Below are 12,477 nucleotides of genomic sequence, written 5' to 3'. Positions count from 1 at the left end.
AATTCTGATGGTTAAAACCCATGGCAATTTTACCAAAAATGAAAACTTTCGATTTTTTCCAATTTTTTCATCGCTAAATCTCGGGTTCTATAACTGTCAGAATAATAAAACTTGCATACTCAACTCGTCTCAACCTCCCCTAGATAGCCAATGGAAATTTTGGTAGATTTTCATAAATTTAAGCAGAGGGTTCGTGAACAGTGAATGAGCTTGGGAAAGTGCAAAGCGACGCGATTTTTATCGTTACTGCAATGTATGGCGTTTGGCGTGGAAGGGAAATGAGGGTTGATCATTCTAAAATCCCTTTGGCTAACTAAGGGAGGTCGAGACGAGCCGAACGGTTTGCAGTTTTTGCAATTCTGACTGTTAGAACCCGAAATTTAATAATGGCAATTTTGGCAAAAATTGAGAAATTCGTGTCTCCCGTCGCGTGAATAAATTAAATGAACAAATAAGATGGCTTTGGCAGATTTAGACGGCTTAGACGTTTCAATAAGTGTGTCAGATTAGTATGATTTGTGCTAATGAAGATTTGACGATTATAAAAAAATAGCCAACCACTGTATAAAATTAACAGCCCTAATTAAAGATCTAAAATCTTTAACCTGTCAGAAGTGTCACACCCCAAAGCAGGGCAGCAGATTGGGAGAATTGACGCTAGACATCTTTTCTAACGAACAAAACCACTTGTCCAATTAATTTTCATTTTTAACGCAACAAAATTGTCCGATCACTTCGATTTTCCTCGTGGAATTCCAAAGTTAAACGCCAATTCAAAGATAGTGAACGATCTGACATTGTGGCAAATTTTACAAGCCGATGTTTGAGCGCATCATGCCTATTAGGCCAGGTAAGTGGATTAACCCTAGTACGAAATAATGTTTTTGATAGCGCAAAATTTCACACCACGATTGTTAAACCCCTACTAACCTCTTCCTTTTTTTTATACTTGCCAAGACAAAAGATGACACATCACAATACAATATTTAGTCTTTTGTAATAAACTGGCAGCAGTATATTTTTCATTTTCTTGAAGTGTCGCTAGTCTCATTTTCTTTGTTTCACCCGGAAATTTGAATTTCGTGTCAATTAGATTTACGAATCGGATGGCCGCAGCGAACCCTTGAACTTGATTTGATTTAAATCCTGGATAAGAATTCAGTTGCGTACCTTTTGCTTATTTAAGGTTAGAATTTAAATAAATAAGCTGGCATTCCTTACTTTTCAACTAAAATTTTGATTAATGGCATTTGGCCATTCTCACCAATCAAAGTGAACATGTGTTGAGATTTTTGATTTACGATTTCGAATGGACCGACAAATGTGGGCAACAATTTAGCTGACATTCCCTCTCCTTTTTTAGAAAGCACAAAATTCCTTTTCATGACAAGATCTCCAACTTGAAAATTGCATGGCCGGCGTCTCAAATTGTAATGGTGCGCATTTTTCCTGTTTGCTGCTTGCATATATTCTTGAACTATTTTATATATTTTGTTCAATTTGGGAAAACGCTTGGCATATTTCTCAACAGGGTCTGCTACATTTTTGTCATTACTATTATCACGCGGTGCGTCAAAATTGTATAAATTCGGTTGTCTTCCAAATGCTAAGAAAAAAGGCGAATATTTTGTCGTTTCATGTACACTAGAGTTAATGGCAAAAGCTATTTCTTGCAAGTATTTATCCCAGTCTTTCTGATTGTCGGACACAAAACTTCGCATTATTGTCTCAAATACTCGGTTAACTCGCTCAGCAGGATTAGCTTGTGGGTGATATCGCGGTGTGTACTGCAAGGAAATGTTAAATTTCTTGGCTAACTCTTTAAAATCTTTACTCTGGTAAATCTTTGCGTTATCTTGGATCATTAACTCTGGCACGCCGTAGAGTAAGAATGATTTTTCCAACGCGGCGCAAACGCTTTTTGCCGTCGCGTCTCGCAATGGTGTTAAAATAACCATTTTGGAGAAAAAATCTTGCTGTGTGAGGACGTATTTATGCCCATTCGAACTCCGCGGCAACTCCCCCACTATATCTGAAGAAAAAACCTGCCAGGGTTTCTCGACCTGATGAGAACTCATATATCCCGCCTGTGCGGACTGACTGGCTTTCTGCTCCAAACAAGTGTGGCAGTTTGTCACGAACTTCGCAATGTCACCACGCATTTTGGGCCAATAAAAATTTTCAGCAATTTTGTGAAACGTCTTAGTGAAGCCAAAATGACCTGCTTCAGGGCGTGCATGAAATCAGTTTAATATTTCGGCTCTTTGTTCTTTGGGAATGACTTGTTTATAACACGACTCTTCCCAAGGGTTCCATGATTTTACTATTTTGAACAATTTACCATTCACTACTTTAAATAATGGGAATTTTTGGGGATTGGTTTGCACTTTTTGCAACAAGTGCAAATACCAATTATCCTTTACGCGCGCGTCGGATGCAATGAGGCACATTTTTACTGGCGCGGAAAATGAACGTGAAAGCAAATCTGGCACCACATTTAATTTGCCCGGTTTGTGGTAAACATCAAAATTGTATTTCTGCAATTTATAGACCCAGTTAGCTAATCTCCCTTTCGGATTTTTGAGGTCCTTAAGGAATTTCAGCGGCCTGTTGTCTGTAAAGAGCAAAAATTTATTATACGCCAGATAACCCTCCAACCGCTCGATCGCCCAAACTATCGCTAGCGCTTCTTTGTGTATTGTTGGATACTTCTGCTCGGCTTCAGTCAAAACACGACTAACATAAAACACTGGGTGTTCGCCATCCTCAAACAATTGTGTAAGAACGCCGCTAATGCCCACATCAGACGCGTCAGTTGACAGAATAAATTGTCTCGTAAAATCTGGTAAACGCACAAACGGATCTTTAATCAGTGCCTGTCTAATTGATGTAAATGCGGCCTCTTGCTCGCATTTCCATTCAAAAGCATTTTTCTTGCGCGTAAGTCTTGTCAAAGGTTCAACAACGGTACTAAAATTATCGATCAAACGTCTATAATAGGAAATGGCACCAAGCAACATTTTAACCTCTTTAATATTTGCCGGCCTTTTAAGCTGCAAAATCGATTGAATTTTGTCCGGATCTGGATGTAACCCGTTTTCATCCAATAAATAACCTAACATCTTCATTGAACTACGTAGGAATTTACTCTTTCCCCAATTTGGAGTCATATTCGCTTCTCTAATCAAGCGGAAGAATTCCCGAAGCACCTCAAAATGTAACTCAAGCGTCGGCGTACCGAGAAACACATCGTCTATATATACCTTAAGATACTTTTTGATCCAAGAGTTCCCAATAATCTTGTCAAACACCCTCATGAAAGCTGGACCACTGTTGATAGCCCCAAATGGCACTACTTTAAACTGAAATTGGCCCTTCTGAGGAATGAAAAAGGCTGTTTTAGGTTTACTTTCATTATCAAGTGGTATTTGCCAATAGCTTTTCCGGAAATCAACCGAGCTAATGTATTTAAACTCGCCCAAGTGATCAAGAATTGTGGCCAAAATCGGTACTGCATACGCGTCAGGTGTTGTAACTTTATTCAGCTCCCGTAAATCTAATACAAATCTTGGTTCTGTTCCTTTCGCTTCATTCCGCACAAAAAATCCTGGAGCGTTCCAAGGGCTTTTAGCTTCCTCAATCACGTCCATTTCAAGCAACTCATCAACGGTTTTGTGCATTACCACGAGCTCTGGTGGAGCAATATAATATTGCTTGCATTTCACCGGTTTTGCGTCCCCCGTGTCAATGTGATGTTCGAATTGAACGCGTCCTAACTTAGTTGGAAAACTATCTCGCATTTCGGCAATAAATGTTTCTAATTTAGCTTTGTCGCGCTCACCTAACTTGTTACCATCCGCTAATACTGCTGCTGCTTTTGGCTGGTTACCTTTTTCACCCGCGCACGAAATGTGCCAAGTGCCTTTCTTCACGTCAGGAATAAATCCGGTTTTTAGCCAAAAATCTAAGCCTAGAATTAAGGATTGTTCAATTTTAGGGACCACCAACGCCGAAATCAAAAAAGATTTATTGTCCAAAATGATGGGTAAATCTACGCTCCCTATCACTTCATTATACGAATTGTCGGCTAATTCAACTCGCCTAACACTCGTCTTGTCTATATGTAATCCTAACTGGTCGATGACCGGCATGCCCGGACCTCCGACAATGCACACAGATGCACCACAATCCAACAATGCAGTCAGTTGTTTATTTACTACACATACGTCTAAAAATAATCTGTCATCGTCCAAAAGTGACTGAAACTTTCGTTCATTCTCACTCGCGCGCAGTGAATTCTGTCGCAATTTATTCTTTATTGCCGCAATTTTCACGCGTATTGTCTCTGTCCGAAATCGATCTACATGGCACTTCCATTCCCGTCTTGTTTGACAGCGGGCCGCGGCGACGAAGTGCTCGTATCGGTCGGGCCCCTTGGCACGTTTTTTGCCATTTGACTGCATCTCTCATTCGTACACTTTGACTTAACCACACCTGACTTCCCACAAGAGTAACAAAATTTATTTGCTACGTTAGAAGGACAATAAACAAATCTATGTCCCGGTTTACGGCAATTCCAGCACACTCTGTCTGCACTCTCTGCAGTCGCATTTCGCACAAACAATGGATTTGGTTTTGCTAAACCCGGCACATAATTCAATTTCTTGTCTTTCCCTTCAGTTTGTCGCGCCGCGCCTTCACTCGCAGAAGCCGCCTGCTGCTGCTTCTTTTCGCTCGCAATCGCGCACGCTTTCTTCTCGTTTGTCTTTTTCTCGTTCGCTCGCTTTTTCTCCTCGTATCTATACACCAATTTTGGCTCGACGGGATTTTCTGGAGTTTGCGGCTCCTTATATGTTGATATGTCTCTAATTGATGAACACTTTGTTGTTCGCGCGCTGGCGCCACTTTCGTTTGTTGGGAGACACCCCTGAATAAAGTGAGTTATGGCTGACTAGGAATGGAGCGTGTTTGTGTTCTACGAGGCTCCCTAGTTAAGAGGAATTGGGCGAAAATAGAGACCTTTTATTCACTGGCAATTGGCCTAGGAAGAGCCGAAGGCATAGCAAAGCAAGAAGTTAACAATTGGCGACGAGGAAGTGTGAAGCGGACCGCAAATCTCTGAAGAAGTACACCGCGTGCGTATGGGTTTGCCGTCAAAACGTGTGAGTGATTCTCAATATCGCTGAAAATCAAGAGGATCAGATGGCGGATGACGAGCAAGAACGACCTGTGCCTCGCGAGGGAGCAAGAAGAGGGAGACGGCCTGATCCGTTTAATCCGAACGGACCGTTATCATTCGATGAGTATCTCCAAAGGTGGGCTTTCCATTTTCGGGTGCAGAAGATTACGGATGCGGAAGAAAAACGAGACTATTTTGTAGATAGCCAAGATGACAAGACTTTCAGCATCATCAGTAAAATCTGTACGCCGACCATGCCGGAAGAAACATCGTTTGAGGTAATCACGGCAAGGTTGTCGCAATACTTTATGCGAAACGAGCCGCAGAAGATCGTTTATCAAGATCAATTCAACCAGCGTGTGCAAGGACCACAGGAGCCGGCTGCTGAGTATATCGCAGAATTGTCAAGTTTGGCTACGAAGTGTGGTTTAAAGGCAAGGGAGGAGTTGCTGGTGCCAAAGATTATCAGTGGTTTAAAAAACATAAAACTGAAAGAAGAATTCTTGGCGGAAGACTCAGACAAGCTGACCTGGGATTTTGTGACGGCAAAGATCTATGCGCATGAGCGTGCTGCGATGAGTGCCCAGACGTTATCCGGTGCAGCAACATTGAATCAGATGGGGGAGTCGGCAGCCAGGAGATTTGGCAAAAAGGGCCAGTTCCAGAAGCAGCAACGGCGACAGGGAAGTGGGCAGGAGGACGAAAAGAAACTGTCTTGTTCTGGTTGTGGCCGCCGGCATGAGCGAGCAGACTGCACGTTTAAGGATGCGGAGTGTTTCGTTTGCCAGAAGAAGGGACACATCGCTCGTGTGTGTAAAGCTAAAGGGAAAAAGGGTAGTGCTCACCTTGTACAGGAGGAAGAGGATTTGGAGGAAGGACAGGCGGAAGCTGTTACCAACTACCTGTTACAGATCGAAGCAATGCCGACAGCCAAGCAGGGAAAAATCGAGTTGGAAATTCCACTGGCTGGTCGTAAGCTGTTAATGGAAGTGGATACGGGAGCAACATACTCACTCATTGGCTGGCCAACGTTTGTAGACTTTTTCCCTGATGCTAATTGTCTCCAGCCGAGTGATGTGAAGATGAAGACTTGGGGCCAAAGTGGAGATATTAGAGCTGCTGGGAAAATTATGGTAGAAGTGAAGCCAAAGGGTGCGCCGCAAGTGAAGTTGGAACTCCTTGTCATGGAAAAGGAAGGCCCTGCTCTGATTGGAAGAAATTGGTTCAAGCCACTGGGGATTTCAGTGCAAGTTCCGGAGTTGGGGGTTACAAGAATACCTCCTAGGGCCCCAAAGAAAGTATGTTTGCCTGAAGTACTCCAGTTGTCACAGCTGCCACCTGAGCTGAGTGAGTTTGCAGAAGTATTTGAACCAGTGTTGGGCCGGTACAAGGGAGAACCTGTCCATATTCCTTTGAAGCCTGCCGCTAAGCCAAGACAGTTTCCAGCACGAAATGTCCCTTTCGGTCTGCGAGAGAAAGCAGGCAAAGCGATCGATGAGCTGGAGAAGAAAAAGGTGATTGAGAGAGTAATGTTCAGTGAGTGGGCGACGCCCGTCGTGTACGTGGAAAAGGGCGAGTCAGTGCGGTTGTGCGCCGATTTTTCAGCGACCGTCAACCCTGCGTGCGCTTCGGCGGATTTCCCGTTGCCGTCAATCGACCAGCTGATCTCCGGTGTGAAACCTGGCAGTCATTTTACTAAAATTGACTTGGCAGATGCCTATCTGCAGTTCGAGGTGGACGAAGAGTCGTCCAGGATGCTGACCATCAGTACACACAAAGGTAGATACCGCTTTTTGAGATTGCCCCCAGGATTGTCAATCTGCCCTGCTATTTTTCAAGAAAAGAACCAAACTTTGATTGGGCACATTCCTGGGGTCAAGGTATATTTTGACGATGTGCTGATCGTGGCAGACTCAAGGAAAGAGTTATACGACAGAACTCGAGCAGTTCTCCAAATTTACAAAGACAATGGCCTGAAAGTGAAGCTCACCAAATGCGTTTTCGATGTTGCAGCGTTGGAGTTCCTCGGGTACAGCTTTACGCCAGAGGGGGTGCGAGCTACACCAGAGAAACTCAAAGCCTTGGACGATATGCGAATGCCGGAAAACGTGGATGAGTTGCGTGCCTGGCTCGGGTACGTGAATTACTATGACCGGTTCATTCCGAACAAAGCAGCTATCCTGACCCCTGTCTACAGATTATTGAAGAAGGGTGTCCGGTTTAACTGGTCTACTGAGTGCCAAGAGGCTTGGGACAGAGTCAAGGAGGTTCTTCGGAGACGGTTTGCACTGGCGTACTTCGACCCCGCAAAGCCGCTCCGCCTGGCCTGTGATGGAAGCAAACGCGGAGTAGGAGCTGTGTTGAGTCAGCTGGATCAAGATGGCCAGGAGGTACCTGTCATGTGTGTGTCGCGAACCCTGAAGAAAAGCGAATTAAACTATTCACAGATTGAGGTGGAGGCATTGTCTGTCGTATGGGCCGTCAAGAAACTGAAGAAATTCCTGTGGGGACTGCCATTCGAGCTGGTGACTGATCATAAGCCACTGCTTGGAATCTTCGCCAAGGGCAAGCCTATGGCTGATGACTTGCCTTCAAAATTGAAGAGGTATTGCGTCTTCCTGAGGGATTTTGATTTTGTGCTGGTCCACAAACCTGGAAAATTGCATGCTAATGCCGATGTCCTGTCCAGATTGTCACTGCCGTGCGAAGAGGACGAGGACGAGGACGAAGAAGGCCGAATAGCATTTCTGCAAGTGGTGGAAACCAAAGACCGACTGTCGCTGACGCAGTTCCAGGACGAGACAAGGAAAGACGAGCAGCTTCAAGTCGTCTATAAATGCATTCTGCTAGGTAAACACCCTGAGAGCCTGCCGATAGGCTACGAAGAATTCAAGAAAAGGTGGCCGCAATTGAGAGTGACTAATGGAGTGCTGTCATTTGGAGAGCGAGCAGTGGTTCCTACGAGTCTGCGTGCCGGAGTACTGAAATTGCTGCATAGTAATCATTTTGGACAGACCAGAATGAAAGCACTGGCACGGCAGTTCTTCTGGTGGCCAAACATGGATGACGAGATCGCCCGAGTGAGCGCTTGCTGCCAGCCGTGCGCATTATTCAATAAGGCTCCAGCAAAGGCGCCCATCACTCCTTGGTCTGTGCCCCACCGCCCGTGGGGACGAGTTCATCTGGATTTCTTTGAAGTGTCCAGAGGAAAATCCTTCATCGTAGCCGCCGATGGATTGTCCGGATGGATTGACGCCGAAGCCACCAAAAATATGGACGCAGAGACTGTGATTAGGTATTGCAGGAAATTATTTAGGATTCAAGGGTTGTGCGACATGTTGGTGTGCGATAATGGTCCCGCTTTCAGGGCCCAAGAGTTTCAGCATTTTTGTGAGAAGCAATCTATTGAACTGATATTCGCGCCCCCTTACAGTCCACAGACCAACGGCCTTGCCGAAAGAGCGGTGCAGACTGTGAAAACGTTCCTTAAAAAGGTCCCGGAGAGAGAATGGCCTGAGAGACTGGATAGTTATCTACTAGGACACAATTCAACACCGCTGGCAGCAACTGGGGTTGCCCCGGCTGAATTCAACTTGGGCCGAAGGCCACAGACTGTGCTCGATAGACTGCGCCCGGAGATGGCTTTAGTACAACGCCAGAGCATCAGAGATAAGAAAGCAATGTTGGCAGTGGAACAGTTGCCAAAAATACCCCGGCCCGAGCAAGCAGCAGTTTGTCGTAGCTACAGGGACCCAAAAGTTAGATGGGAGCCAGCTCAGGTCGTACGTGCCTTGGGTCCTCGGCGAGTGCTATTGCAGACGAGCCATGGTACGGTCGAGAGGCATGCGGACCAAGTAAAACTACAGCCAACAGGACAGGTGCCAGGTACCGGGACCGTGCGTATGGACGAGGAACTGCCTCAGGGTTATCCTGAGCCCCCTCAGGTACCGCTGGAACTGCCTGAACCAAGGCTGGAGGAGGAACACGCACTTTCGGAGCCTGGTCCGGTCTCTCCGGTAAAGCCGACAACGCCGGTACGAGAGCTTCGAGTTCGTCCAAATAGAGACGTGAGGTTGCCCGCAAGGTTCAAAGACTATGTGATGAAATAACGGCATGGATATGAGGCTGCGATAAAAGAAGAGGCTGATAATTCAAGTTGTCACGCAAAATGAGTGAGGTACAATCAAGTGCAAGTCAATGTCGGCGTGAAATTTTGGTGGGGCAAAAGTTGGGTTATTTGTTTTTCCATTTGTTTGATTTTGCCAAATTATGTTCTGTTCAAACTAAGGCAGGAGGAATTGATATGTCTCTAATTGATGAACACTTTGTTGTTCGCGCGCTGGCGCCACTTTCGTTTGTTGGGAGACACCCCTGAATAAAGTGAGTTATGGCTGACTAGGAATGGAGCGTGTTTGTGTTCTACGAGGCTCCCTAGTTAAGAGGAATTGGGCGAAAATAGAGACCTTTTATTCACTGGCAATTGGCCTAGGAAGAGCCGAAGGCATAGCAAAGCAAGAAGTTAACATATGTCTGAATTCTACACTGGACCTTCTCCAGTTTCAGTCCCTCCCTGACTAAATCGTGCAATGAATGAATATCCTCGAGTGGCAATTTATCCAATGAAACTGGATTCAAACGCGCAATAATGAACTCGAGCTTCTCCGCGTCACTCGGCGGTTTCGCTAGCAGTGAAAAACTCTGCTTCATCTCAGCCACATAAATATTCAAACGTTCATCTACTCCCTGCGTTCGCAATCTAAGTTGATGCCACAATCGCTCGTCATAATTCGGAGGTTTAAAATTCTGCAAGAAATCCGGTACAAAATCAGCCCACGAACTCCAACACTCGCGGTTCGCCATGAACCAAGTTCTCGCTTGTCCCACGAACAAGTTGTGCACGGCCAACCAAATCTCGCGATCAGTCAAATTACTCTCGCTCTTCTTCAACTCGAATTCGCGCAGAAACTCGGCGAAACTTAACTCAGATTTAGAATCTCCGTCAAATTTCAATTTCCAGTCCCGGACCGAAATAACTTTCCCTCTTTTCCGCGATTCTGTCAACGACTCCGTGATAGGCCACACCTTGGCCTGTCCATCGCTTGCCAAAATCGGAATTGGTTGTTTCGACTCTTCATCTACAATCATCGGCATGTACAAAAGTGACCCTGCGGTTAACTTTGCCCTGCCTAGAGGCGTCGAGTGCGCCGCAACCGCGTTCTCTTCACGCGCGTTGTTTGCATTGCCCTCGCTCTCTTCATCATCATCCGAGTCCCCGGCTCCCAAAATCTGAATCGACAAATTTAGTTGCTGTTCTTGGCGGTCGACAGGTCCAGCTGTCACACCCGACCCACCCTGTTGCTTTTGCTCATCCACGTTACCTTTGCACACGCGCGCGTAAGCTCTCTCTAAATGCTGCCTCAAAAACTGGATATTTTGAGTTGTTTTAACCGCTTCTTCAGGGGGAAATAGCCTGCTAAGACGATCGCGAAAAAATGCAATATGCGTTTTCACCTTCCGCATCTCCGTTTGATTTTGCCCTGAAGCAGCTGATTTCGCCCACGTTTTCACATTCTCTACACTAGTCGTCAGCCTCGCAAGTTCGTCGGTAATCTCGGTTAAATCTGTAACTTTGATCTCCTCGATTTCACCCACAAGAACTGCAGCGCGCGCGGTTTTCAATTCGTCTCTCAAGGTTTTCAGAGTTTTGTCTCCGATCTCAATACCACGGGACTCACATTCTAGCTTAACATAATCATCTGTCAAACGGTCAAACTCAATGTTTAGCCGTTCCATCTTGAACTCAAACTAAATCTTTAAATCAACAATCAAAATTAAATGAATGCACACACAAAATCTAAAAATCAATTCAAACTCTGCCTCAGAATTAAATTGAACAAACGACAACGAAATCGAAAATTACGATCTAGAGAGGAATTTACAATGGAAGTTCGCCCCTAATCTCGCATTCCACGACTCAACAAAATTCAACAAATTTCTTAACGCACTCGCAATTAATGTAATGCTACTAACGCAAGAAATTTACACAAAACTGCAACAGGATCGCAACGCAACAATTTGTAGTCAGCCAAAAATTTCAATAATGGGAATTGAAATGTCCAAGAAAATGCACTTTATAAATAGAAGAATTCAAATTACTTTAGGGAACCGAATGTCGCATTTGACAAATTCAAGGGATGCCATCTAATGGCCAAATGCCATTAATCAAAATTTTAGTTGAAAAGTAAGGAATGCCAGCTTATTTATTTAAATTCTAACCTTAAATAAGCAAAAGGTACGCAACTGAATTCTTATCCAGGATTTAAATCAAATCAAGTTCAAGGGTTCGCTGCGGCCATCCGATTCGTAAATCTAATTGACACGAAATTCAAATTTCCGGGTGAAACAAAGAAAATGAGACTAGCGACACTTCAAGAAAATGAAAAATATACTGCTGCCAGTTTATTACAAAAGACTAAATATTGTATTGTGATGTGTCATCTTTTGTCTTGGCAAGTATAAAAAAAAGGAAGAGGTTAGTAGGGGTTTAACAATCGTGGTGTGAAATTTTGCGCTATCAAAAACATTATTTCGTACTCATCACTGTAAGAAAGGTCGAGTTCCAATCACAAAAGAATTGTAGTCGAAGTTCTCCTGTTGCTCACAAGGTATAGTGGTCGCTGTGGCTGCACGGCGAGGACCGGGTAGATGGTCTTGGGTGGACTCAGGGTGTCGAGGGTCCAAACCCGCCGCCCGTACGACGCCCGGGAAGGCTTCGCAGGCCGTCGATTCAAACAGTACAGAACGGCCCCGCAGGGCACCTGAGGTTACAAGAAATTTGTCAGAAAGCGGCCAAAAATAAATCAAGTGCCCAGAAGTCACTTGGGAAAATAGGAAGCCCAAAAATTAAAACTGTAACTTACGTAGTAGTACAGCTTAACAGTTAAATCGGATCCGACTCAGAATAGAAGTCGCAAGTTGGCTGAATGCACACCATCTACACGATGTGTGCTTCGCCAGTCAAGGGGTTTGGGCTTCTGACAAATTTACTTGCAGGCAAATACATATGCACTCGCCCCCACTTAGTGCCTGCTCAGGGTATAGGTTCGTCTATTTTAAATATAGGCGAAGGTGCACTCTTACAGCGAAAATTCACAATACATTGGTTCGCGCGAAACTTATACAATTCAAATTTTGATAGCGCTTGTGTGTAGGGGACATAGTGGAAGGAATAGAGTAATAAAAAAATTAAAATAAATTATTCTCTTTTCGAATAATTACGTGTCTGATTTAATCTTAAG

This window comes from Cloeon dipterum, chromosome 1 (genome assembly GCF_949628265.1).
Source record: "Cloeon dipterum chromosome 1, ieCloDipt1.1, whole genome shotgun sequence".
In the NCBI taxonomy this organism is placed as follows: Eukaryota; Metazoa; Arthropoda; class Insecta; order Ephemeroptera; family Baetidae; genus Cloeon; species Cloeon dipterum.
This window is presented reverse-complemented; position numbering follows the sequence as displayed.